Raw genomic sequence first — 27,033 nt, 5'->3', positions numbered from 1 at the left:
AGAAATTCCAGTAATTACAAATATACTTATGGTAATTAAAACAGTGATGACAGGCGCCTGGGTGGCTCAGTTGGTGAAGTGACTGCCTTCGGCTCAGGTCATGATCCTGGAGTCCCGGGATCGAGTCCCGCATCGGACTCCCTGCTCAGCGGGGGGTCTGCTTCTCCCTCTGACCCTTCCCCTCTCATGCTCTCTGTCTCCCATTCTCTCTCTCAGATAAATAAATAAAATCTTTAAAAAAAAACCAAAACAGTGATGACACTTTATCTTTGATGTTTACTTTTCTGTAATTATATATATCATGAATTTTATCTAAGAACACATTGGCATTTAGTTCTATAGCTCTTTACTCATACTTTCTGCACATTATATTATAAAATATAGCACTTATTTATACTACAGACTGATGACTTTTATTGGTAGTATCTTACAAAATGTGCTCTCGAATTAGATATTTCTAGGTTAAAATGCTGCAGTGGTGCTTGAGTGGCTCAGTCAGTTAAGCATCCAACTCTTGGATTCAGCTCAGGTCATGATCTCATGGGTTATGAGTTCGAGCCCTTCATGGGGCTCCACGCTCAGCAGGGAGTCTGCTTGAGATTCTCTCCCTCTCCCTCTGCCTCTCACCCCACTTGTGCTCTCTTTCTTTAAAATAAATTAATACATCTTAAAAAAAACAGTTGCAATTTGATGAAAAATTCAGAGAAAAGATGCTTTTAGATCATTCTCTCTATATTGACATGACTCTGTGTTCATAAAATTTTATGAAAAGTAGAAAAATAAACCTCTATAAGTTCAGTGTAAGAAGTGATCATAACGATCATATAACATAAAATCTGTAACATTTTGGTCATATAAAATATAACTGCAGAAATGATATTTTAAAAGACAAATTCATGCTAGAATTTGGATTCATGTGAACTCTGAAAACAGGAGGTCTTCTTCATTTATCTTTCACTGGTAAAGATGAAATTTACAGATTTACAATTTTAACATGTCATTCTATAGTTTGTATGGACCAGTCTTTAAAAATGTGTTTACAAGGACTTTAAAAGTGAAGCAATCACACAAGCAGTGCTGTTTTTTTATGGCATAATATTGACCATTCTTTCCTCCTCCTCATTTGCCATTGTTCAACTTTTCCATGTACTGCGAACAATAAACATTGTTAATATTATTGCTTTGGACAAAATATCTTTTACATCAATTAAAGGTAAGAAATATAAAGGAGTATATTTTACCTGTATTTATCCCTTTTCCAACACTTATCCTTTCTTTATGTAGTGCCATATAATCTTTCACCATTCAGCCTGATAATTCCATCTAAGATATCACCAGTTACATGTTGTAACCATGACTTTCAAATAAGAATTTTTTTTTATTATGTTACGTTAATCACCATACATTACATCATTAGTTTTTGACCTAGTGTTCCATGATTCATTGTTTGCGTATAACACCCAGTGCTCCATGCAGTACGTGCCCTCCTTAATACCCACCACAAGGCTAACCCATCCCCCAACCCCCTCCCCTCTAGAACCCTCAGTTTGTTTCTCAGAGTCCATAGTCTCTCATGGTTCGTCTCCCCCTCCGATTTCCCCCCTTCATTTTTCCCTTCCTGCTATCTTCTTCTTTTTTTTTAATATATAATGTATTATTTGTTGAAATAAGAAATTTACTTAGAAAAGAGTAGTAAATCTTACCTACTCTCTGCACTTCATTTAATGATTATTTGAATCTTCGCAAAAAGTTTGTTGGCTCTTCCAGGGCCAGGTGATATTTGATGGCAAATACACTATAAAATTTGTGTATACATATTGTTCCATGAATCCAGCATTTGGAAGGTAAGTATATTAAGATACTCTGTCCAGTCTGCTATGAGCAACTCTAGTCTGATTATTTTGAAAGTGGGAAAGCCCACTTTCTCTCGAATTACTTTATCTTGCTTAAGAAGCCTCTTTCTCTGTTTCCTGAAGTGCTTGTGATATTATTCTGTATCTTTTCACTTAAACTTTTCTTTAAATATTTGTCATAAACAAGCCATGACCTTTCCCATATAAACACTCTATGATTAGAGAATCCTCTTTGTTTTTAACTTCTAAAGAGTAAAAACCATGCTTTACTAATTGTTTCCCCCTTTAATTTCTATCATACTAATTGTATGGTTCATGCAGCACACATCATGATTAAATATTATATTTTTCCTGCTCCCTCACCATTTCTTAAGATGAAAGATGGGAGTTGATAAATTCTATGTGCTCCCATGGATTCTTTGAAATTATCATTAATGCTCTTAATATTAAAACACCCTTTCTTTTGAAGTTCACACCAATAACTTTTATGGCAATGTTTAGAACTATTTTGATATTCTCTAGCCACCTACTTTCGTTATACTCAATTATTAATGCACTTGATTATGATTTACCTCTCTATATGCCTTTCAGAGGATTTTTACCTATGAGAGGGCTAATCACTTATTTTTGGTAAAAACTTACTGCTTTATTTCATTCTTAGGTGACTGGACATTGGAGGGAGAAAAAGTAAAACCTCTTTATTAGAGTCAATGACAAATATATTCTCTCATCATATTTTGGCTCTTGTTGCCTTACAGAAATCCCTTTGTTAACTGCAAAATGATGACTAACATTCCAAAAATAGTTACTTCATAAGTCTTCAATCCCACAAATTCTTCCACTTTCCTAACTCTTTGTAAAAAGTGTTGAATTTTTGCTTTACAGAGAGTAATATGTCCATTATTATAAAGGATAGTAATAATGAGGGGTGCCTGGATGGCTCAGTCAGTTAAGTGTCTGACTCTTCCATTAGATCTTTCCTTGGGAAAGTAGTGGTTAAATTGTCTTCCACATAAACCATAGTAATAATTCCCTATTATTACTCTGAGTCAAATTGCTATTTTCCAATTATGACTTATGCTCTCCTTCTTTATTAGATCATCTGTGTTGTTCCCTTCAGATGGAATGTTCTTTTTCCCTAAGTATACTAATCACACCATCATAAAATTCTTGGACTAATACTACTTCTTCCATGAAGCCTTCTGTGATCCTTCCAACTGAAAGATGCCTCTTTATTCTCTGAACATAGATTGGATATTTTTGCTTTTTGCTTACACTATTTTACATTTAAAAATTCATATAATGCTCATACATTAAATTTAAAAGTCTGACTGTACGCCTATCATGTATCCTTAATCAGCTGATATAGTAATTTCCCTTCAACATGCTGAATGCTTTTATCAATAAAGTATAAATGAACATTATTGTGGAATAGCGTTTCCAGATTGCTTTTGACACACAGAAAGATCTTAAATATTTGCAGTTATATACACAAAATAATAGCTTGCAAATGCCCTATGCAGTAACTGTGCCTTCAAGTTCAAAATGTGCAATGAAATTAGTCAACTAAGATTAAGAGTGTGGATGTTAATTGGACTGATGATTATTTTTTCATTTTGTAATGCTTAATAACTACTCTTTTCTTGAATGATAGGAATCACCTGATTGCTGTTCAATTGGTAAAAAAAAAAAAAGATAAATGACTAAAATTCCTTACCTTTAGTGAAATTCTTTCTGGATTTAGTTCCACAGAATTACATAAAAGCCAAAGATTATTATTTTGGGGCAAAATTGGGCTTGATCACAGTTTTTTAGTATGTAAAAAAGGGGCCCTATTACACTCGCTATATTCTGCCGTTAACAGGAATAGGAGTGAAATAATGTGTTAGACTTTAATGCAGGTAGTTTGCATATTGTGACCAGTAGAGTTCTACAGTGTCCACCAATGACTCACATCTTTGTATAATTCTCTCCCTTTGATTCTTTGCTTGAGTGTAGAGTCTGTGAATATAATGGGATTTTATTCCTGTGATTATATTACCTTATATGACAAAGATGAGGGAATTTTGATGATGCAATTGAACACTTTTATGCCTAGAAATGGACATGCCTTGTGATAGGCTTTTAATATGTGAGGTGAGGAATATTAATCTAATTAAGAATTGGGCTGGGTTTGAGATTTGTGGTTGATACTGTTATTCTAAATTCTCTACAATCACATTGTTCAATGATACTGAATTTAGGTGAGGGCTGGTTTGCCAAGGTTCTTTTTTCTTCTTCTTCTTTTTCTCCTCTCCTCTCCTCTCCTCTCCTCTCCTCTCCTCTCCTCTCCTCTCCTCTCCTCTCCTCTCTTCTCCTCTCCTCTCCTCCCCTCTCCTCCCCTCTGCTCCCCTCCCCTTCTCTCCTCTTCTCTCCTATCCTCTTCTCTTCTCTTCAATCCTTTCCTCTCTTCTCTCTTTATCTTTTTTCCCCCCTCTCTTCTCTTTTATTCTTACTCTACTCTCTCAGCTTTTGGCTCTTTTTTTATGCTGTGCTTCTGATTAAGCCTTCATCTTAGAGATGAACATGGTCCTGATCTGTGGTGGTGTGCCTGTTCAGTGCTCCTGCCCCTTCCTGGAAGAGCTCAGAGTAGAGCACATATGCCTGCTCCGTCCCCAGAGGTAGAATGCTTTTTTCTTGCTCCTTTCCTTCAGGTGCAGTTGGTTTTCATCAGTGCCCTAACATGACAATGTTGTCACCCTTCCGCCAAGAGTTTAAGACTTTGAAATTGCTCATGTTTTAATAAATTGTTCATGTAAACTCTGAGCAATTGATAAGAGTAACAATGATCTTGCCACTCAGAGGATGATAAAATGGCTTCTGTGATACGGATCACAGGAATCATTGTCTTAATGTGATTTATTTGTGATTGCAGTTTTTATGCTGAAGGGAATACTTAACATGTACTTAACTTGACATCCTGCTTTTCCTGTTAAGCAGAATTCTAAGAAATGTTATCTCTTTAAATACTGTTTTCCCTAATAGGGCTTATCTTTATTCTAAGTCCAGAAATGCCATGAAAGTCAGCAATAAGCTGTCCATGATTACTTGATTTTGATAAATTTTCTTCATAGAATAACCAGCTTTTATCCAAGCAGCCCCCCACGTTTAAAGGAAAGAACTGATAACTTTCCTTCAAAATCTTTTTATCCTTACCTCAATCCTAAATGCACAAAGGAAACAACACATTCTTTTTTAAAAATTGTATTATGTTATGTTAATCACCATATATTACATCATTAGTTTTTGATGTAGTGTTCCATGATTCATTGTTTGCTTATAACATCCAGTGCTCCATTCAATATGTGCCCTCTTTAATACCCATCACCAGGCTAACCCATCCCCTCACCGCCTCTCCTCTAGAACCCTCAGTTTGTTTCTCAGAGTCCATAATCTCTCATGGTTCATCTCCCCCTCCGATTTCCCCCCTTCATTTTTCCCTTCCTACTATCTTCTTTTTTTTTTTTTTTTAACATATAATGTATTATTTGTTTCAGAGGTACAGGTCTGTGATTCAACAGTCTTGCACAATTCACAGCACTCACGATAGCACATACCCTCCCCAATGTCCATCACCCAGCCACCCCATCCCTCCCACCCCCCACCACTCCAGCAACCCTCAGTTTGTTTCCTGAGATTAAGAATTTCTCATACCAGTGAGATCATATGATACATGTCTTTCTCTGGTTGACTTATTTCGCTCAGCATAATACCCTCCAGTTCCACCCATGTTGTTGCAAATGGCAAGATTTCATTCCTTTTGATGGCTGCATAATATTCCATTGTATATATATACCACATGTTCTTTATCCATTCATCTGTCGATGGACATCTTGGCTCTTTCCATAGAGGAAAGAACACATTCTCCTGAGATTTTTGTTCTTTGAATTTTAGGACAATGAAGATTGTCTTCAGGGGTATCACAGCCCACAGCAATGAATCAAATCATATATTACTACCTTAGGATTTATGCTGGAGGTGCTGTCACTGACACACCATGAGATGTAATGAATACTACCAACAAATTAGAACATTAGGAAATTAACAAGAAAGTTATTAACCAGTTTTTCCTTTGTCACCAAGAACTAAAAGTAAAGGAAAGACTTCCATTCTAATTCTGCATTGACTCAGTCTAGAGACATTTTTTGAAACCATATAGATGGCTAAGAATCATATCGCTGCTGTACTTTACAAGCAGTTGGAATCAAAACATGTAGTGGAATTCATTTGTAATGTGTCATTATCTTGGCTCAAGCTTCTAGCTACTGAATGAGCTCCTTACACTGCTTGTTCAGTGGTTGTTGAGACAGATAGTTACTTTTGATAATCAGTCACTGGAAATTATGCCCAGGGAGGGAAAGAACACTTTGGACAAACCTATCCACCCTATCAAGTAGTTCACAATATAGCTTCCTCTATTATGACCCTTAACAAATGACTTATTTTTTAAACATTTTGTTGGGTTTCTATTTTTCCTGACTTCATTTCCACATAAATAAAGGTATAATTCCTCTTGTAACTTCCCTATAATGCATGTTCTTCAGACATGGAGGGAGTGGGGAGTATTGAGGAATCGGGGGTGGAAGTCAAGGATATATAATGTTTACATTTCCTTCATTTAAAAATAATTTACTTTTCCTTTTGAATTGCTTTCTACATAGTAAAATGGGCTATTCATGTGATCCTTCTCATAGTTATTACTTAATAGTATTGCCCTATTCATTTATATTTCCTATACTCTGTATTTATGAGGGGATTAAGAGCTATATACTAGTTATAAACTAAGTCATGGGAATGCAATGCATAGCATAGGCAATACAGTCAATAATAATGCCATATTACTGACAGAGGGTAACTAGACCTACGGAGGTGATCATTTCCTTATGTATAAAAATATCAAATCAATATGTTGTATACCTGAAACTAATATAATATTCTATGTCAATTATAAAGCAATAAGTTATTTTGCATTTAAAAAAGAGCTCAAGAAGACTGTTTTTGAAAGAACATGTTGGTTTTATATTTCTATAAATTATATCCAAATTTGTTTGTTGATTCTAATTTATCTTGTGAAGAAATGAGAAGAAATTGTTTCAACAAAGATACAGATTGCCCCATTTATATTATTATGTCTCCCAGTATCTTATTTTTTTATATACAAGGTTATTGCCACTGCAGCCTTATTGGGAATTTCAATAAGGACATCAAGGGAACATCTAGACTCACTTGAAACCATAGTTGCATTCATCTTGGAGCAATAGACAATCCATCATAGAGGCTTGTCCTGCCTGACCTGATATAAGTCTTGTCCTGGGAATTTCAGATTGGCCTGGTAGTTTGTCTGAGTCACTCACCATTCTTAGGCAAAACTACGAAGACTGGTAAGGTTTATCATCCATATATAAGGATATATAAGACATAAAATTAATCTTTACCTAATTGTTACAATCTTTTCTGTTATCATTTTAGAGGTGAAAATCATGACAGAGAATAGTAAATATCTATTAGAGAAGAAAAAAAGTAAAATAAAGTTTAAACTACTTAGGTGAATCAAAACTTTAGTTATAGGTACCATATTATTGAATTTAATCAAATTATTATTTTCTTCAGATGTAGTCAGTTTCAGTATAAATTTTGAGTGATTATCAAGGTTAAATAAATAGACAAGTACTGTGAGTTAAAACAGTTTGAGTGTCTAAATTATTTGGTGTGATCACACCCACTGACAACAAAGTTCTCTTTGCATGAATGATCAGGCAGAATGCCATTAAAACTACTCTGTGCTAAATGAAGTAGGCTTTTGTTTTTCTTTCTGGCAAGTTTAATTTAAGTCAGATGATTTAGTAATGAACAAACAATGTAAAAACACAAAAAATAACAATAATGCTTTATTGCCTATGTTGTTTGTGGTAGTTCCATTCATCATATTGTGCTTAAAACTACCAGAATATCCCTTCATTTTGTGCCATGAGAGTCGAGGCTAATTTCCTTAAGAAAGAACAGCAATTAGAAAAGCATGCCATTCTAATCTCTGCTTCAGGATAACTGGAAGAGACTTAAAAAGCAATAGAAAGAGACTCCATTAGATAAGATGGTTATTTGTAGGGGGCAGGCAGTTCAATTGATTTATTCAATGTAGTGAAAAAATTGAATTCAGTAGGAGCATGAGGGGGCTGTGTTTCTTCTAACACAAAAATAGTCTAGGATTGACTCTTCTAAGGTCATGGACAAAAGAGGGTCATCCCATCCCAGCACAGAGAGACAAAGCAAATGTATATAGGTTTGTGGATTAAGGAAAAAAAAGCCCAAATACATCAATCAAAATTCTGGATGATTTTATTAAGGTTCAGCTATAAATGTTTAAATCTTTTTTTTTTTTTAAGATTTTTTTTATTTATTTGACAGAGAGAGACATAGCGAGAGAGGGAACACAAGCAGGGGGAGTGGGAGAGGGAGAAGCAGGCTTCTCGCCGAGCAGGGAGCCCGATGCAGGGCTCGATCCCAGGACCCTGGAATCATGACCTGAGCCGAAGGCAGACGCTTAACGACTGAGCCACCCAGGCGCCCCAATGTTTAAATCTTTAAAAACACTGTTTAAACAAATAAAAATTTAGTTGCCTCACCCATTTAGAAAAGACTATTCTGACTGAGAATGAGAAAATGTTTTTACCAAACACATCTAGGACACAATTAATGTATTCACAAACCTTGGTAAATTTCTGTCTAAGAGTTAAAAATAAGAGAAGATATGTGATTATGTGAAGTGATGCTTCAGGGATCAGGAGGTTTGTGATGTTTTGGAACTCTTTATAAATTACTAGAAATCATTAGGTCTAAAACTGGGGTCAAGGAGGTATAACAATTGCGTGAGCTTTTTATAAATGCATTCAGATAAATTTTAGCCAAAACTCCAAATTTGTCCCTTGAATGCTTTAATTTCATTATCTTCAGAACATGATTTTACTAGAAATGCCATTGTCAATATAGCACTTAACAATAGCATGTATGCTTAAATTTTCATTTTGATACCATATTAACAGTTCACAAACTGTATGGAATATATTTTATATCTTTGAGATTTTGTTTGAAAGTTTAGGTTTCCTAAGTCAAAGGAGGTTAAAAATAACTATGTAAATAGGACCCAGCTGAATGTTATATGTTCTCTCTTTATTCCCAAGGGTCATATTCATGACATAGCACTGAATTTATGTTAAAATATTGTTCTGAGAGGAGTGTTGACATAAGATAATGTGATTTATGCTTCCCATCCATCATACTGACAGATTTTAGACAGATGTTGCTGTTTGTCAAACATGGTACAAAACCAGGCAAAACCCCATAATATCATGAAAACTATTTGCCTTTATCACCATCTCATCCATCTTTCATTTCTATGAAAATTTTAGTGTTAGAAATAATGATTGATTCAATAGGAAATTTCAAAATATGTTTTTGTTAAACAATTTTCCCCTGAAGACACTTAACACTTGTCACTCAGTTGTCATTCCAATAAAATGTGGTATTTTAATTTCAGTCAAATAAACATATAAAATGTATTACATATGAACAGAATGAGCAAGGTTGAGGATTTTGTTTTAAATAAATGAAACAAAGTAAATACTAGGGAAATAATGTCAAGTGAGTAATTTTTTTTCTTGACAAACCTTAAATACTCGTGATAAAATAAGAACTTTTCCAATTTGCTAAAATTCTTTTCAATATGTTCAGACTGCATTTTACAGATATAGGTTGAATCTTTGTCATGTGCAAATGTGTATTAATCAATCACAAAATGAGTGGTATAGTATCAGGCCTCTGAGGCACGTGAGAGGGTACTTGAGCCCAACGACTGTGTATCGTAAATATCTATATTATTATGCAAGATAACATCATCAAAGTCATCCATGGGATACTTACTAAAAACCGTTTTTCTCCTTTCAACTGACATAACTTTTACCTCGTATTTGTCTGTTTTTCTGCACTTTTCGTTACCTCCACATGTGAAGGACACGTGCAAATGCTTACATATCTTTTGCTGCAGGTTTAATTTTTTTTTTTCTTGCTGCAGGTTTTAGATTAGATATTTAGCATAGAGAAGTTTCATTATACTAGCTGAGTGTTCAGGAATTTGTTAGATAAAACTCATAGGGACAGAGTATTTTCCTACTCTCTAGGAGGGCTAGCAATCTTGGAAACCTTTATCAATTGCTGCTTTCATACAATTCTTAGTATGGAATAGTACTTTATTGGTCTCTACAGATCGTACAAAAAAGGCTTAAGCCTGGACCCAGCATTCCAGGAGATTTACATTTTAGTTGAAAGAAATGTGTGAAAAATGTAATCATCCAAAGCTTTAATACTGCAGTTCAGGTGAGGATATTATCAGATGGTTAATATACAAAAAATTACATTAAAGAGTTACTTCCAAGTGTGAGCCACAGAAAGCTCCATCAGTTTTACCTAAAATGATTATTCAAATGCAGATTTCTTGGAAATTGAATAAATAACCCCAACTTACTATTTGAAAATTACTGTTTAAGGACTGAAGGAAAGAAAAAATATAAATCTAATATAATTTAGTATTTAGTATTTTTGTGAATATGAAATTAGAGCCTTCAGATTCTGAGATTCGATCTCAGAGGTGTATTGTTTTTGTTTTTGTTTTTTAATATGTAAATATGACCCCAGGAATCTTCATTTCAAACTAATATTTCAGGTGCTTTGGTGCAGAAGTACTTAGAACAAGACTTTGAAAAATATTGAAATAAAATTTGGTAAGAATGTTCAACTGGAAGTGATATCTAAATGACTATTAGAAGGGACAGAGGGCCATGTTTTGAAGGCAGAGATGTGACTGATCGCCTTACCTAATGGGAGCTTGTTGTATGGATACATAGAAAATACTGGAATGACAGAAATGTATCGAAAGACACACAGCAAATTATCTTGGATTTGGATATGTAGATCAGGTCATAGTGGACATCAGACAAAATGATGAATTGTCCTTTATTTTTCCAGAAGATAAGTTGCTCTTGACTCTATAGGTTCACCATTATGGAGTCCACCCAAATCAAATCTCTTCCACAGTTTCTATTCCATAAATAACTTCCTCCAGCCCAAATCTTGGCTTACTCATGGCTTCTGCTGCCTCAGAATGTTGCTCCTCAGGGTCTGGCTTTCTTTTTGCAGTATTATTGTACTTATTAAGAAAATGTATGGCATGTAATGAATGCTAATTTCATACCAAACATACCTATGTACATGGTCTTATTACCACAGCAAACACATGAGGTTAATATAGCTATCATTAACATTTTAGAATCAGAAAATTGAAGCTTAAAAAAATTAACATACTACAAATCACAAATGGAGTATTGCTAAAAATATACTGATAATTCTGGATTTAGTTCTTAACTTTAACCAGCTCTTTCCCAACACAGTATATTATTTCTTTGATTGGTGACATACAAGGGTAGAAACTGGACACTACTCAGAACAGAGTTAGGTGTTAAAGAGACTGTTCACTGAACTAAATTTATTGACCAGTGATGACCTGTCCAGTCCAAACAGTTGACACCTAGAGAGTAGGCTCACATGGTTTAAGACATGGTATTCCATTTGCAAAGTTCACCTTCATAAAGCTGTTTGTGGATCACATCCTCAGAAGAAAATATAATCAGACCTTGATTAAAACTATAATAATTTAGACATTAGAGAAAAGATATTACTCATAACTCAACCAAACAGCTAATTACCATGTATACATTAGCTAATTTCTTCTAATATTTTCAAAATTTTTATCATGAATTTTATGTTATACAGTTGGAATTTTTCTGTGCATACAGCATTGTAGCAAATTTTCAGTAAAGATCCAGGACTAATCTCATGTGTAATTTTACTAAAACTTCTCCCAAAATAAAGGGCTAATGTATAAAATATTTTAAATTTTTATTAAGATATAGTAGCCATACTGAAACAAGAGGACAAGATCTTTTGCTCCAAAAACAAAGAACAAATATATATATTAGTTTTTCCTTGCTGAAGGGGCCTCAAACCAATTCAGACTCACATAATATGAAACCTTACACTTTAACATTAAGAGCAGTGCTAAATATACTGTGATTTGTTCCTTTTGGGTCTAGTTTTAAAATGTCTATATCCAAGATTATAAATCTATTCTCATAAATTTTCTTCTAATAATTCTAAAATTTACTTTTAACATTTGGATTTTTAATCCTTCCAGAATATATTTTGTGCATGACATTATGGGGTTTTTTCCAATATGTTTATTATAAACCCAGTTTTATCTGTGTTGAGTCTTATACATCTGTCTTCATATCTTTCTTTTATTCTCATATTTTCTGTCCTTTCTTCATTAGGTATAGCTAGCACGTCACAGTATTTTCCGATTATTCATTGTATTTTTCTTGTTTTTAATATTTAATTCCCTTTATTAAATTTCGGTTTCCTTTCTAACTGCTCTCTCAGCTCCACTAAGTCATTTTTTTGTGTGTTTTCTTAAAATCTTTTGTCTTAAACTTTCTGATCTCTACTTTCAGGTTTTTTTCTTTTAATTGTTCATCTTGTCTGTAATATATTTCAGAACATGAAAAACTATTTGCAATTCTTATGTGTTTATTAGTCTGCTTTCCAGTTTTGTTCTTTGATTCTTTTTTTTTTTTTAATTTTTAGCCATTTTTCTGAATAGGAGTACAGTTCAATTCTTTCTAATCAAGCCTTGGAAAGTGTTTTTCTTTTTTCTTTCTTTTTTCTTTTTTTAAAAGATTTTATTTATTTATTTGACAGAGAGAGAGAGCGAGAGAGAGCAGGAACACAAGCAGGGGGAGTGGGGGAGGGAGAAGCAGGCTTCCCGCTGCGCAGGGAGCCGGATGAGGGGCTCGATCCCAGGACCCTGGGATCATGACCTGAGCTGAAGGCAGACGCTTAACGACTGAGCCACCCAGGCGCCCCGCGTTTTTCTTTTTTTTAAATTTAAGATTTTAGGGGCGCCTGGGTGGCTCAGTTGGTTAAGCAACTGCCTTCGGCTCAGGTCATGATCCTGGAGTCCCGGGATCGAGTCCCGCATCGGGCTCCCCATTCGGCAGGGAGTTTGCTTCTCCCTCTGACCCTCTCCCCTCTCATGCTGTTTCTCTCTCTCTCTCTCTCTCTCTCAAATAAATAAATAAATAAAATCTTTAAATTTAAGATTTTATTTATTTATTTGAGAGACAGAGAGAGGGCAAGCACAAGTGAGGAGAGAGGCAGACAGAGAAACAGACTCCCCACTGAGCAGGGATCCTGATGCAGGGCTGGATCCCAGGACCCCGGGATCATGACCTGAGCCAAAGGCAGATGCTTAATGGACTGAGTCACCCAGGCACCCCAAAAGTGGTTTTTAATATTACCTTCTAAATAATTATGGTGTGTGTGTGTGTGTGTGTTGTGGCTGGTAAGATAATAGAGTGATGAGAGTGTGGGCTACATCAATCTGCCACTTTCACTTGGATTTCCCCTCAGTTTTCACACTCATGTGTCTATATGTTTCACAGAAGAAACTTCCTGTCTCCTTTTTTTCTTTAGTGGGCTTGACTATAGAATTTTTCCTGTGCTAGTAGGTTAGGTTATAGGGATCTGTATTTCTTTGACTGTGGTCCCTAACTCAGCCATATCTTTATTACCTAGAAACTTGTTCTAAATGCATAGCTATTGGCCCCACTCTATACCTACTGAATCAGAAATGTTGTGTTTGAGACCCAAAAATCTGTATTTCAATAAGCACTACAAGTAATTTTAACATTCAATAAAATTTGAAAACCACTGATAATAAACAACAGAATTGTAGCAGAAGTCTCTATTCTCTCTTCTCTGATTTCACCTCTGTTTAGAGTGTTTAACATCTTTCCTGCTCTTAAACTTTTTCATGTACTTAATCAATATTCCTATCTTTTATTGTTCTATTCAAAGATTGATGGCTATGCCTTTCAAGTCAGTGCAACTTACTTTGGGGAAAATACAGAGCCTGCTCAAGGTCTAAGGGGGAATGGTTCAACCTTGGAATAGCAGTCTCATCTAGATCTAGATTCTCCCAGAGTCTGTGTTTGGGTATTGTAGCATTTCTGTTGTTTCATATGTGATAAGGGACTTTTGTTTGTTTTTTGTTTTTCCCTCTGTTTCTTATTGCCTTTCAACTATTGCCATAGGTTAAATTAAAAGTCCTTGGAGACAAAATAAGTCAATCAGAGAAAGACATGTATCATATGACCTCACCGATATGAGGAATTCTTAATCTCAGGAAACAAACTGAGGGTTGCTGGAGTGGGAGGTGGGGTGGGAGGGGTGGGGTGGCTGGGTGATAGACATTGGGGAGGGTATGTGCTATCGTGAGTGCTGTGAATTGTGCAAGACTGTTGAATCACAGACCTGTACCTCTGAAACAAATAATACATTATATGTTAAGAAAAAAAAAAAAAGAAGAAGATAGCAGGAGGGGAAGAATGAAGGGGGGGGAAGTTGGAGGGGGAGATGAACCATGAGAGACTATGGACTCTGAAGAACAAACTGAGGGTTCTAGAGTGGAGGGGGTGGGAGGATGGGTTAGCCTGGTGATGGGTATTAAAGAGGGCACATTCTGCATGGAGCACTGGGTGTTATGCACAAACAATGAATCATGGAACACTACATCAAAAACTAATGATGTAATGTATGGTGATTAACATAACAATAAAAATTTTAAAAAATACAATGAAAACAAAAGAAAATAAAAACAAACTTTAAATGCTTGCCATTCTAATCCAAAGATATGAAGGAAAGGAAACACTAAGGAATATTTAATTTTTTTCTCATAAAATTGAAATAAGTAAGACTAAACTTGAAACTTAAAGTAAACATTAGAAAGAGACATTCATGAGTTTTTGTATAAACAAAACATTTGTAGTAGATCAAGTTGTTTGAGTTTGAGTCAAGAATAATAATTTAAAATTATATTTAAAATTAAAATACATTAATAATTTGTAGGTATATATCCTGTGAGTATAGAGTCTCACAAATGTTAAGGTAACAGTCTCAAATAAAACCATAAATAAAGTCATGGAATAACCTTTGTTTAGCAGAAATGAAATTTTAATGGGTAACTTCTTTATACATAGAAACAAGAATCATCAAATAGGTGTTCTAGGAATATTTTTTTCTTAGCTAAGACAAGAAATGAGCTTAATATCTAGTGGTACCATCTAGTCAATGAATATTAGAGACCAGACAGTCTGGGTATTATTTTGGATATTTATAAAATTAGCAAATAACATATATATAATAACCAAAAGTTCAGTAGGTTTTAAAATTGTCCACAAGCCTGATAGTTCATGGTAATGAAATAACTTTGATGTTAAAATGCTTTGCTTTTTGAATCAAAGTAAAAATGAACTCTGACAATACTACAAATACTCTTTAATAAATAATAGTCACCATAAACTTCTTAGCAGTTTATGCTTTTAAAGCTAATGTTTTCTGGCAACAGAAATCTTCATAGTCCCTTAGCCATTGATTAATTTTAATAATTAGTAGCAACTTTGATAGTTAATCCTCAAAGCATGCATTTCATATTAATATTCTGATTCTTTTAAGCAGAAAATTAACAAATTTTGTAATCCGAGGGGAGAATGAATTCATAATTATTTGGCAAACAAAATGTTTTACCAGGAAAATATCCACGAACTTATCTCTAAACCAAGATCTTTTATTAGCCATTTATCATTAGTAGCCTACTGAATTTTATTTTGATTTCCATGTTCTTTCTTTTTCCCTTTCTCTCTCCCATTCTCTTTCTCTTTCTCTCTCCTCTATTTTCTCTGAATAATAAGCATTTAATAAGTTAGTTTTTACATGAGACACTGCTCAAATCATTGGAAAAATATATGACTACATTTATGTAGAAAAAGTTCATTTCTTTCTTAATCCTCCTCCCAGAAACAACAACAACTAAAACAAAATGCAAGAACACCCCTCTTTTTAGACTTTTCATAATAATAGGATGCCTCTCATTATGGTATTGTGCACTAGACCCTGCGCTAAGGACTTAACTCACCATCTCATTTTACCTACAGTTTGTTTTTAAGGAATACATTATTTTATCCATTCTGTGGTGAAGAATTTCATAGTGATTAAGTCATATAACTCAATGTCTGAGAAGTAGTAAATGTCATTTTGGGAATTTGAGTGTGGGTCTATGTCAAAAGCCCTCACTGGATTAAAGACATAATTTTCTCAGAGAAAGTTCTGTATGTTTTTTTTTTTCTTTTAAACGTAGATAAATATTTCCAAGACAGCTACCTTCTCCAAAAACCTCTACCAGGTTTTGTTTGTTTGTTTGTTTGTTTGGTGGGCAAGGGAATAATCAGCTCTTGAGGCAATTTCTTGAAGAATCCACTACCCACTGAGAAAAGGATATTCTTACTTAAAGCTCTCTGACTTTCATGATAATCCTGATTGGGGATCTAAACTGTGAGACTGCTTTTGATAAGGATGTATTAGACTGTACTAGAAAGGCGACCTTAAGAATGTCCTCATAAGGATGAAAAATACAGCACAGGGAATACAGTCAATATTGTAATACGCATCGTGGTGAAAAAAAATTGAGAATGTTTTACACTATTTTAGGGATTTTGCATTTTCCCTAAGTTAATACCAGTTTTTATATGACCGAGGATACTCCAAATTTTAAATATTAAACTTTTATTCATTTAAAAATGCATATGACTATTTTTTTAATTGAAATAAGAGGTTTGAGTTTCAGCTAATTTTTTTTTTCTTACTTTACCAGTTAAAAGTTGAATTCATCAATAAAAATGCTGGCGTAATTAGAGCTCCATTTAAATTGGACAAAAAAATTTCTGTGCTCTGTGAATAGTATCAAATTTGAATATTTTGTGACGTATCCTTATTGTTATTTTCTGTTCCACATAGTCCCATTCCCTGAGTTAAAGTGCATTTTTAGCTCCTCTTGTGGCTAATGTGGGATCACAGTGGTTCACTATTTAAATGGCTAAGGAAACATTAACCAAGTTAGTGGAAATTCAGACAGCAAGGGTAATGAATAGAAGAGGAAGACATTGATGTAATGTAGGTACAGGACTCTTAATGCGTAGACTATTTGGAAGAGATATGGAATATGTTGAAGATATGCCATGTACTCTCAATATTGGCTGACATTTTTATGGAAAGTGTTGATTGGCTTAATTCTAAATTAGAACCAAAGATCGTTCTCATCTTCAGTAGATGATTGAGGGAGTAAAATAAGCTATTCTTTCTACTGGTTCTCTATATTAACTTCTAGCCTCCACTTGTCAGTTAGATGCAGCATATTAGTCACTGTATCAGCTTCTGATTAGACAGGGCCTCTGCTATAAACCTTATATGTTCTGGTGATAGATGATATGTAGAATAAATGTCTAATTGCTTATTTATTTTCTTGATGTTTAAAAAAATTAAAGGAAAAACAAACACCCAATAGCAAATTAAGGTATCTATATTATATGTTGAAAACTAGTTTTACCACAAATATAAAATAACTATTTTTGCTGATATTATTAGCTATTTTTTGATACATATTATTGCCTCATAAGCCCCTCTGAATAAGGTTTTCTCAACTTGCTTCATCATAGAAGTACACAAATTTTTGTTTTAGAAGCTAATTGAAGTTATTTAGCAGAGTAACTTTGGATATGGTATCAGTTGGAAATTTCAGATACTATTTCCAAATTGAAAAAAAAAATACTGGGCGCCTGGGTGGCTCAGTTGGTTAAGCGACTGCCTTCGGCTCAGGTCATGATCCTGGAGTCCCAGGATCGAGTCCCACATCGGGCTCCCTGCTCGGCGGAGAGTCTGCTTCTCCCTCTGACCCTCCTCCCCTCTCATGTTCTCTCTATCTCATTCTCTCTCTCAAATAAATAAATAAAATCTTAAAAAAAAAAAAAGAAAAAAAAATACTGAGGTCTACAAATATATGATCAAGCTTTAGGGACTGCTAACATTTTGTATTATCATCACTTTGCAAAAATTGATGTGATCAAAAACTCCCAGAAATCCAACAGGAGCTACTCTTGTTTTTCAGTAAGCGTGAATGTAGAGAAGAGTGTGATAGAAGGAAGTTTTCTAGCATTTCCCCAGAGTTTCTAATTATGCTAACATTCAGATTCCCCAAAAGGGATTTAGTATCAGTGAGCTTTCATAACTATACAATGTTCCACCTGTATTACTTAATGGGTTAGAAACAATATGAAATTATACATTGTTACAGTGATTAAACCTAGAGTTTGTTTACTTCAGAATATGGTGCATTCTTGGTGCATGTGTAAAAGGAATATTGAATATAAATAAATGAGCCTTATAATAAGGGGAGTGTTTGATATTAAAGGAATCTGGAGTCTTAGTAAGGATGATTCCTAATTAAGAAGACAATGCTGTTTCCGGGTGTTGTATGTAAGTGATGAATCACTAAATTCTATGCCTGATACTGATATTACACTGTATGTTAACTAACTGGAACTTAAATGAAAACTTAAAATAAATAAATAAGTAAATACTTTCCTTATCTGGGAAAATAACAAAAGAAGACAATGCTGTTTGGAAGGCATGACAGAAGCTAAATTATCTCAGTATGTTTGGGCTGCTACAAAAAAAAAAAATGCTATGGACCCGGTGGCTTAATGACAAACATTTATTTCTTATAGTTTTGGAGACTGGGAAGTCCAAGATCAAGGTACCAGCAGTTTCTGTGTCTGGTGAGGCCTCATTTCCTGATTCATAAAATGGTCTTCTTCTCAGTCTCTTCACATGACAGGAGAGGAGGGAGCTCTCTGGGGTCTAGTTGATAAGGTTCCATCTCCAAACATCATCACGCTGGGGTTAGGATTTCTACATATGAGTTTTGGGAGCCCATATATGCTGTCTGTAATACTAAACAAAGGTCATGTTTGCTTTATAAAGACTGAGCTTACTTTAAGAATGTCTGGAATATTATCAGTGACCAGGGTACTGTGAAAAGTAATGTCTCAAGCAATTAAAAAAAAAAAAGAAACAAAAAGAAGAAATACTTCAGAAGACTGTTAACATTCACCTGAATATCTATTATGACAAATAATTTTCCAGTGCTGTTTATTTTAATACTATTTGTAATCCAATGCCTCCTTTAAAAATACATTATTTCATCCAGAAAAAAGGACTTGGGAGAAAGAATGCACACTGATGGAGATCAAAGTTAGTAATACTAATTCATTAATTTATCAAGTATTTATTGAACATGTAATGGCCAAGAACATGGTCCCTGCTTGTAAGGAGCTTACAGTCTTGTCAGGAGAAACAGACATATAATTTCACTGTGACATCATATCAGGTGCTCCAACTATACAGTACATATTTTTACTTGTTTTTTAAAAAATCATGCCAATGACCACTTATTGCACATAGTTTTACTGGAGACACATTGTATTATTGAACATGACGTCCATGGAATCAAACACATTAGTAACCGTAATTGATAGTAAAACCATTGTTCTACTTAATGTCATTTAGTAGAATGACCTCATGATATAACCCCTGGTTTCCACAGGAAATAGCCAAAGAATCAAAATGGAAAGATGGAAAATATGTGGCAAAATTGTGGTAGCTCTTTGCATGCAGACTACCCCTCAGAGGGGAAGAGACAAAACATTGTTCCCTACCACTCATACAGTGGGTTGTATTTGACATTTGCTTGGAATCTGAATGCCCATTTAGCTTTCAGGCAAATTTTGTATTCTCTTCCTCTCTGTTTGGAAATTGAAACATTTATGTTATTACATTATTTAATTATAGTGTATTACTTGCTTGATTGAAGAATAAAATAATTTTCTTGCTCAACTGAAAACCAATGTACCCAACTTATAATTCTTCTAATTTGAAATAATTATACCACATAAAGTGTGAAGCCACTTATTATATTTGTTTCATCACATCAGTTTTCTTCTAAATAGTTTGAGGGAAAAATGAATGGGGGGGAAATCAGAGGGGGAGACGAACCATGAGAGACTATGAACCCTGAGAAACAAACTGAGGGTCCTAGAGGGGAGGGGGATGGGGGGATGGGTTAGCCCGGTGATGGGTATTAAAGAGGGCACATACTGCATGGAGCACTGGGTGTTATACACTAACAATGAATCATGGAACACTGCATCAAAAACTAATGATGTAATGTATGGTGATTAATAGAACATAATAAAAAAATAAAATAAATAGTTTGAGATATAATATGCCTCACAAGAATCATTTCTGCAGTATGTGACAAAATTTCAAGAAAGTAAACAATCCTGTATGGACATTATTAAGCAATATATCCCAAGCAAATATCCCAAGCAATTTAAACAGAGGGAGTTCCTATATATCTATGTATGGAAAAATAAAATAAGAGTTGAAGGGAAAATTGGAGAAGGAAGATGAATGAATCCATTAGGAGCATAGCAGATGGAGAATTTGGTCATTTTCTTAATTACTCTCTTTTCAGTTAACTCTACACACCTTTCAGATTCTGGTAACAAAAAGTCACACTTAAAATGACTAATTTGGCTTAACTACTCTATTCTTAGACTGGACATAGTTGCAGCTCAGGAGAAAATTACTGAGGTGGAGAATTACAAAGCTTTTCTTATCTCAGGAAATACACATTGTCTAATTCTGAAGGGAACATGTGAATTGAACAACCAAAATGTTTCTCTGGTAAGCACTTGTATTTAAAAGGCATTTAACTTGATTCATTAAACATTTTAATAAATATCTGATTTTGTGACAGGAACTGTGTTAACAAATACTAGTTGACACTGAAAATCTAAATCATTACAGTTAGAGAAAAAAAGAATATATAAGCCCAATTTCCCTGGGCATCGCATAAATTATTTCATGGTCATCCTTGGAAAATCAGCATCGTAGTGCACGGCCCATGGGCATGGTGTCTGCAGTGTAACCACAGGGCCCTGGCTCTAATACTTAACCAGCTGTGCTCTCTTGGAGCTGTTCTTCTTTTCTGTTACATAATATGGGCGTCATAATGGTATCTATCTCCTAGAGTTTGGGGGAGGACAGATGATGAGTTTTGAACAGCACCATTTACATGGCAAGCACCAAGGAAGTATTAACTATCAACAGCCATTTTGTCTATATTTTACTAAAAATGGAAGTCTGAGACTTTTAAATCCATAGGCCAACAGTAAATAAATTGTCATTTTCAAAACATACTGTAACATAGTTCGGATTGACTATTGAAGGGTTTTCTAACATTATGTAATTTATTTAAACTTCATGGAATTTAATTACTGGCCAGAGATTCAGGATACACTTTGTGCTCAGGTCCAGGCTTTGATAGTGTAGAGTTTAGACAGTGATGTTTCTCCATCTTCAAATTGAAAAATCTCCAAGAAACCTTAATATCTAGAAAATCAGGTGACTGTATGATTTTTAAGAAGAGGTACCCTTATGTTGAAATGAGTAATGGTTTTGGCAGCAATGCAGGGAGGTTGCTACTGACTAAGTTTAGAGAAGATATATCCTGGTGACTGAGACTTCTCTTGTCCTTTCTAGAGTAAAAATAACAACTCATCTTGGGAAAAATACACAAGAGAAGAAAATGTGAAAAATTAAATCATTTTGAATATATTTTTCATCTTCTTTAGGGTATTTTATATTTTATTTAGATCAAAAATGAATAAAAAACCAACTGCTTTTATACTTTTATTAGAAATCATTTAATTATAAAAAATCTTTTTTTATTATGAAAATAAAAATGGCTCAAGAATTGTAGTGACCACAGTATATAACTAGAAAAATGTATTTTAGAAAAAATAAGTAGCAAAGGTATTGAGATCCTGACCATTTTAGGAGTGACAGACTGTAATCCAGAGACCCATTCATGTGAGTTAGTCTTCACATTTTTTTTACATAATACAATTTTTTAAGTTAAAAGGATTGTTGTAAAAGAACAATGAAAGATTTCCTTAAACTATATAATTGATTGAAATGTAAAATAAGTTTTGAATAGTCTTCAGTACAGAACTATATAATTATATTATTTTCAGCTTTAAAAACTCAGTCTGATAGTTTTGCTTATATGAAATAATCAGTATGATCTTCTCCATCTGACAGATAATTCAGTACTCATTAGTTTTTGCTTTGGAATTCACTCGGAGACAGTCATGCAGATGTATAAATACTATGAAGCATCTTTTTTTTTTGTACAGAGGTAGAAAGTCAAAAGATTTTTTTATATACACCTGCATTCTTCTCTTCATTTGATTAAAGAAAAAATGGATTATTTTGTATGGGAGCTATAAAAGTCTGAAAGGTGACTAATTTTGCTACTTTAAACATTTGTTTTATCCAACATAAAATGAAAAATATGAAAAACAGTAAAATGAATTTGTACTATACCTTATCCTGTAAGAGAATATAAAATATAGTCATATATTTTTTGTTCTATAATGTTGGTTCCTATTTATATCAATAGTAAATATCTAACTGATTTGTAGATATGAGGAGCTACTTTTTTCTCCAAATATTTGTAGTCGAATCAATACCATTTATTGAATAGTATCTTCTTTCTAAAATAGTCAGAATGTCATGCTTTTTATATGTGAGTCAGTTGCTATTTATGTAGGGATCTGTTTCTGGGTTGTTTTCTGAAAGTCCATTCCTGAACCCACTTTCACTATCTGGATTATTTATATTTTTGATGGTAGATACCCATAAGTTTTACTCTACTGTTTAATCTTCTTTGTCATGTTTATTATTTTGGCTCTTCTCATCATTTTTTTAATAGATTGAGAACCCACATATCTCATTTCATTAAAAATTCTCAGATTTTTAAATATATGTACATTAAATTTATTAATAGAACTGCCACTTTAAAATACAGTTTCCCACTCGTAAACAGAATTACTGTTGATTAAGAACTTCTGGTGAAAAAAAAAAAAGAACTTCTGGTGAACTAGAGCAAAATTTTACATTTTATCCATACATAAGTCTTGCTTATCCAATTAAATTGATTCTTATATATTTATAACTTTGACTTACAAATGGGATATTCCTATTAAATTTTCAGTTAGGTATTGCTCATGCATGTGAAAGTTCCCATTTTTTTTAAGTTAATTTTGTTCCTAGGTTCATTATTGAACAGTGTAATGTTAAAGATATAGACTCAGCAACTAGACTACTTGTGTTCAAGCCCCTGATCTGTCACTCTATTGCTATGTGACATTAGATAAATTGTGCCTTAATATTCATCTATAAAATAAGAATAATAAAAGATAACTGCTTCCTGGTTTTTCTGTCATAACCAATGGAAATTTACATAAACCATATGGCATATAATGTTACTTGTGCCTGTTAGACCTTTGAACTTGTAGGATAAGGGCATAAATGAATGAAAGAATCATCTCTTTTTAAAGTAATAATAGTTACTCATAATTTTTCATCGTATTGTATTCGTTTCTTGAAAGGGCTCAGGAGGTGACTATATGTTTCTTACAGATCAAAAACAATTGTTTGTTTCACTTGATTATTTGCATACAATAGAAAAACCAACTCAGGTAACATATGGACTTATACTGACAGTAGTTGCCAGAATTGCCTGAGGATTTATAGTCACTGTGTTTGAAGGGTGCCCAAACTGGACTACAGTAATAGATTCCTTCAGAAAAGTCAGGTCAATGATGTCAGGTGAAGTGAGTCCCTTTTTTTTATTACCTTCAGGACTCCCTTTTATCTTATGTGGGAAAAGACACCAGTTCACTCTTTGGTCTTTGAGTATGTAGAACGGACATGCTGAACAAAAGTTTTAATTGAATATTATAACCAACCACAAATTTCCAGCAAGCCACAGTCATTCTGGCTTCCACAGTTCATTGCCCTTAAGAGACACATTGGTTTTGCTTTGGTATCTTGGCAGTCTCATTGTATCTTATAATTAATAGCATCTTGGATCCAAAAACTAGACTATGTATTTTGAACTTGTTCTCCTTTATTTTTATTTCAATAATGTAACTTTATGGTACTTGTCTTCCCTCCCAAAGAGGATCACATATGACAAAGTGGGTTTTATGTCCAAGATGACAGGCCTGATATTGAGATTCTTTTCAGTCTAATTCTAAGACACTTCATCCCTTTTTCCCCTAGAGTTAAATGGGAGCAGATTAACTGATTATCCCAGAGGTCACAGAACGGCTGCTATAATCCCTCTGTTTTGATATAATGGTTGTTACTCTCTGCTGCAGGGTAGCCTGATCATTCCAGGGCAAGTATATGACAAGCTATGGATAACTGTACTGAGAGAATTTTCTTCTATAACAAGGAGTTTTAAGGCTTGTGATTTACCACTCACATAGGTTTAGATTTTCAGCATCTCATAACGCAAATTTCATTTATCTTTCAGAATGTCTGCTTGAATATCTATTTTTTAGAAGAAAATTGGATACTGCTTTATAATGTAAATGAAAAACACACTAAAGTAAAGTTAATCAACTTATGGATATTCAAACATATGGGAGATCTTCAATATAGGGAGATTATATAGAGAGTCATCAGGCAGGATATATCCTTTCCCCTTATGTCAATGATTTTGTCAGGGTTATTGACTTTTATCAGATTTTTTTTTCTATCTTGCTTGTGTTATAAATGGACAGCAATAATTGTTATGTGCTATAAGTAGCTAGTAGGGCTATATTTTCTTCCTAGTAGGTATGAGGGGGCCTCAGGCTCCATGAATTTGAGATATTGGCTGGGGAGAAGAGAGTAATGCAATTATACCATATTCCTAGTTGTATGGATCTATATTCACCAGAAACTCATGGCCTTAGGTCAGATGACATTTTATAACTTTCTATTTATGGAGCAGGATCTGAGTATATGTCTATAAAAGAGGGATTAATCTGGAGAAGTTGATCATTGCATACCCTAGTGGTGGACTAGAGGAACCAAAAAGGTTATGTGCCCAATATAGTATTTTCTTCTGTAGGTCCCATAGTATATCTTGGTTAAACAGGTTGTTATTCCAAGTTTGCTCCAATCTTGGGTCGTGCTTTGGGCCCCAAAGACAAGATTTTTATAATTATATAAGCTGTGGAGATACCACTGTTGGGTAGGGCTATTATTGACCAGTCAAAATTACTCATTACCTTGACTCTTTTTTTGGTCAATTTAATATACGTGTACATTTGGTGGTTGTCATGTGCCTAGGTCTCCATTCCAGTTGGCATATAAGGCCCATAATTATTCTGTACTATTAGGACAAATATAGATTCTACTGTATCACAGGCATTATATCATGATATACTTGTTCTGGTGAACCTTAGCCAAGATTTTAATAAAAATGGTAGGTTTGTCTATTTCTAAGAGAATAAAAGATCATATCCAGGTGGACTAGACTAAAGAGATTATTACCTAGTGTGAGCAATACCATTCAAGTAGAAGTTGCCTGGATTGCCCCACCAAAAGTACAAGGACACCAAAGGACTTAGAGGTAGATAAAATCCCTCTGTGTACTTGTCTAGTTTGTAACCTGCCCCAATCAACTGGTAATTACAACTGAAACATGAATCAACTAAACCCTTTTTCTGTCATGTTTCCAAAAAAGTTTTAGCCATGTTTATTATTTTATCTTCTAGTTTCCAGGAACCAAAACTATTTACTGTGCTTGTTGATTTAAGCTAGAAGAATAAGAAATGATACAATCAAGTGTAAATTATTATTCATTAAATCATACCTGTAAGATTTTGTTCATCAGCCCCACAACCCTCAATTCCTAAAGTTCATGCACAGTAAAGGTAACATCTCTAAATCCATTGTCCATGACAACAAAGAAGCCATTTTAATTATATTGGATTATTTCATCCTTCCATTTTTGTTTTCCCACTGTACCTGATTATTTCTATGGAGGAATCATTCAATTTGAATCTTCTTAATTGTTAAAAATTGGGCTAGTTCCTTATTGAGCCACATGCATAAGATTTGAAACTTTTATCTTCAGCATTGCTTGTCCAATAAGAAACAGGTTTTCCAGCAGCCACTCTGCACTTTTCTTTGGTTTCAAAAGAGCAATTAAAAAAGAAATACACGTGAAATTTTAGGCTATACTTCTATTCTGATGTATATTTTATTTATATATATATATAATATTTTTTATTCTTTTTTTATTCTGATGTCTATTATCTATTTTTTGATCCTTCAGTAGCCTTTTTTTAAAAATTTTTGTTTCCCAGATGACTAATCTGAAATTGCCCCCATATCCTTCAAATGACCAAAGGAGTTCTTGGTCTGACTAAAGATTTTTTGATACAATTTATGGTAATTATTTTATGATCATATTTGAATCTTACCTGGCAGACTACCTGCCCATAGAAAATATTCAAAAATATTTCCTGAATTGAATTAATCACAGCATTGCTAATAAGGGCTTCCTATAATTTAGCAGGAAGAAGCACATAATTAGGTATCCTTTTAAAACCATATGTTTTATTTTTATATTTTCTAATCTATTCATTTTTCTTAGTCATATATTGTTTACCTCAACTTCGAATTTGGGGGTCTTAGCAAAATAAATATTTTATCTCTTTCTAACACTTCACTTAGGCTTTGCATCATAGAAATGGCCCCAAATGCTTCAGGGTTCAAGAAACCTATTAGTAAGACATGACTTTGACATGTTATGAATACCTACAACTTTTTCCGAACTCCAAATATGGATTAATTTTGAAGATACTGAACATGAGGAAGGAATTTGGGCTATCCAAATAAAGTATTTGCTTTTGCAATGGATTTGAATAGTTTTCTTAAGAGAACCATTCTAATCCATTATATTAAGCAATTGGGTTTAGTCAAAGATGTTAGATTTTCTGTTTCATACTCTATCTTAGGACCATTCAGTGGCAGCCTCTTGTGTTAAGTGAATCCTTTGTTCAGATACTACTGACCATGGCATGTTTATGAACAAATTATTGTGTTGGGGTGCCTGGGTGGCTGTTGGTATCTGCTCAGGTCATGATCTCAAGGTTGTGAGATCGAGCCCCATGTTGGGCTCTGTGCTCAGAGCAGAGTTTGCTTAAGATTCTCTCTCCCTCTGCACCTCTTC

Source organism: Mirounga leonina, unplaced genomic scaffold (assembly GCF_011800145.1).
Source record: "Mirounga leonina isolate KUSES-001 unplaced genomic scaffold, KU_Mleo_1.0 Mir_95, whole genome shotgun sequence".
NCBI classification, from domain to species: Eukaryota; Metazoa; Chordata; class Mammalia; order Carnivora; family Phocidae; genus Mirounga; species Mirounga leonina.
Note: the sequence above shows the minus strand (reverse complement) of the source record.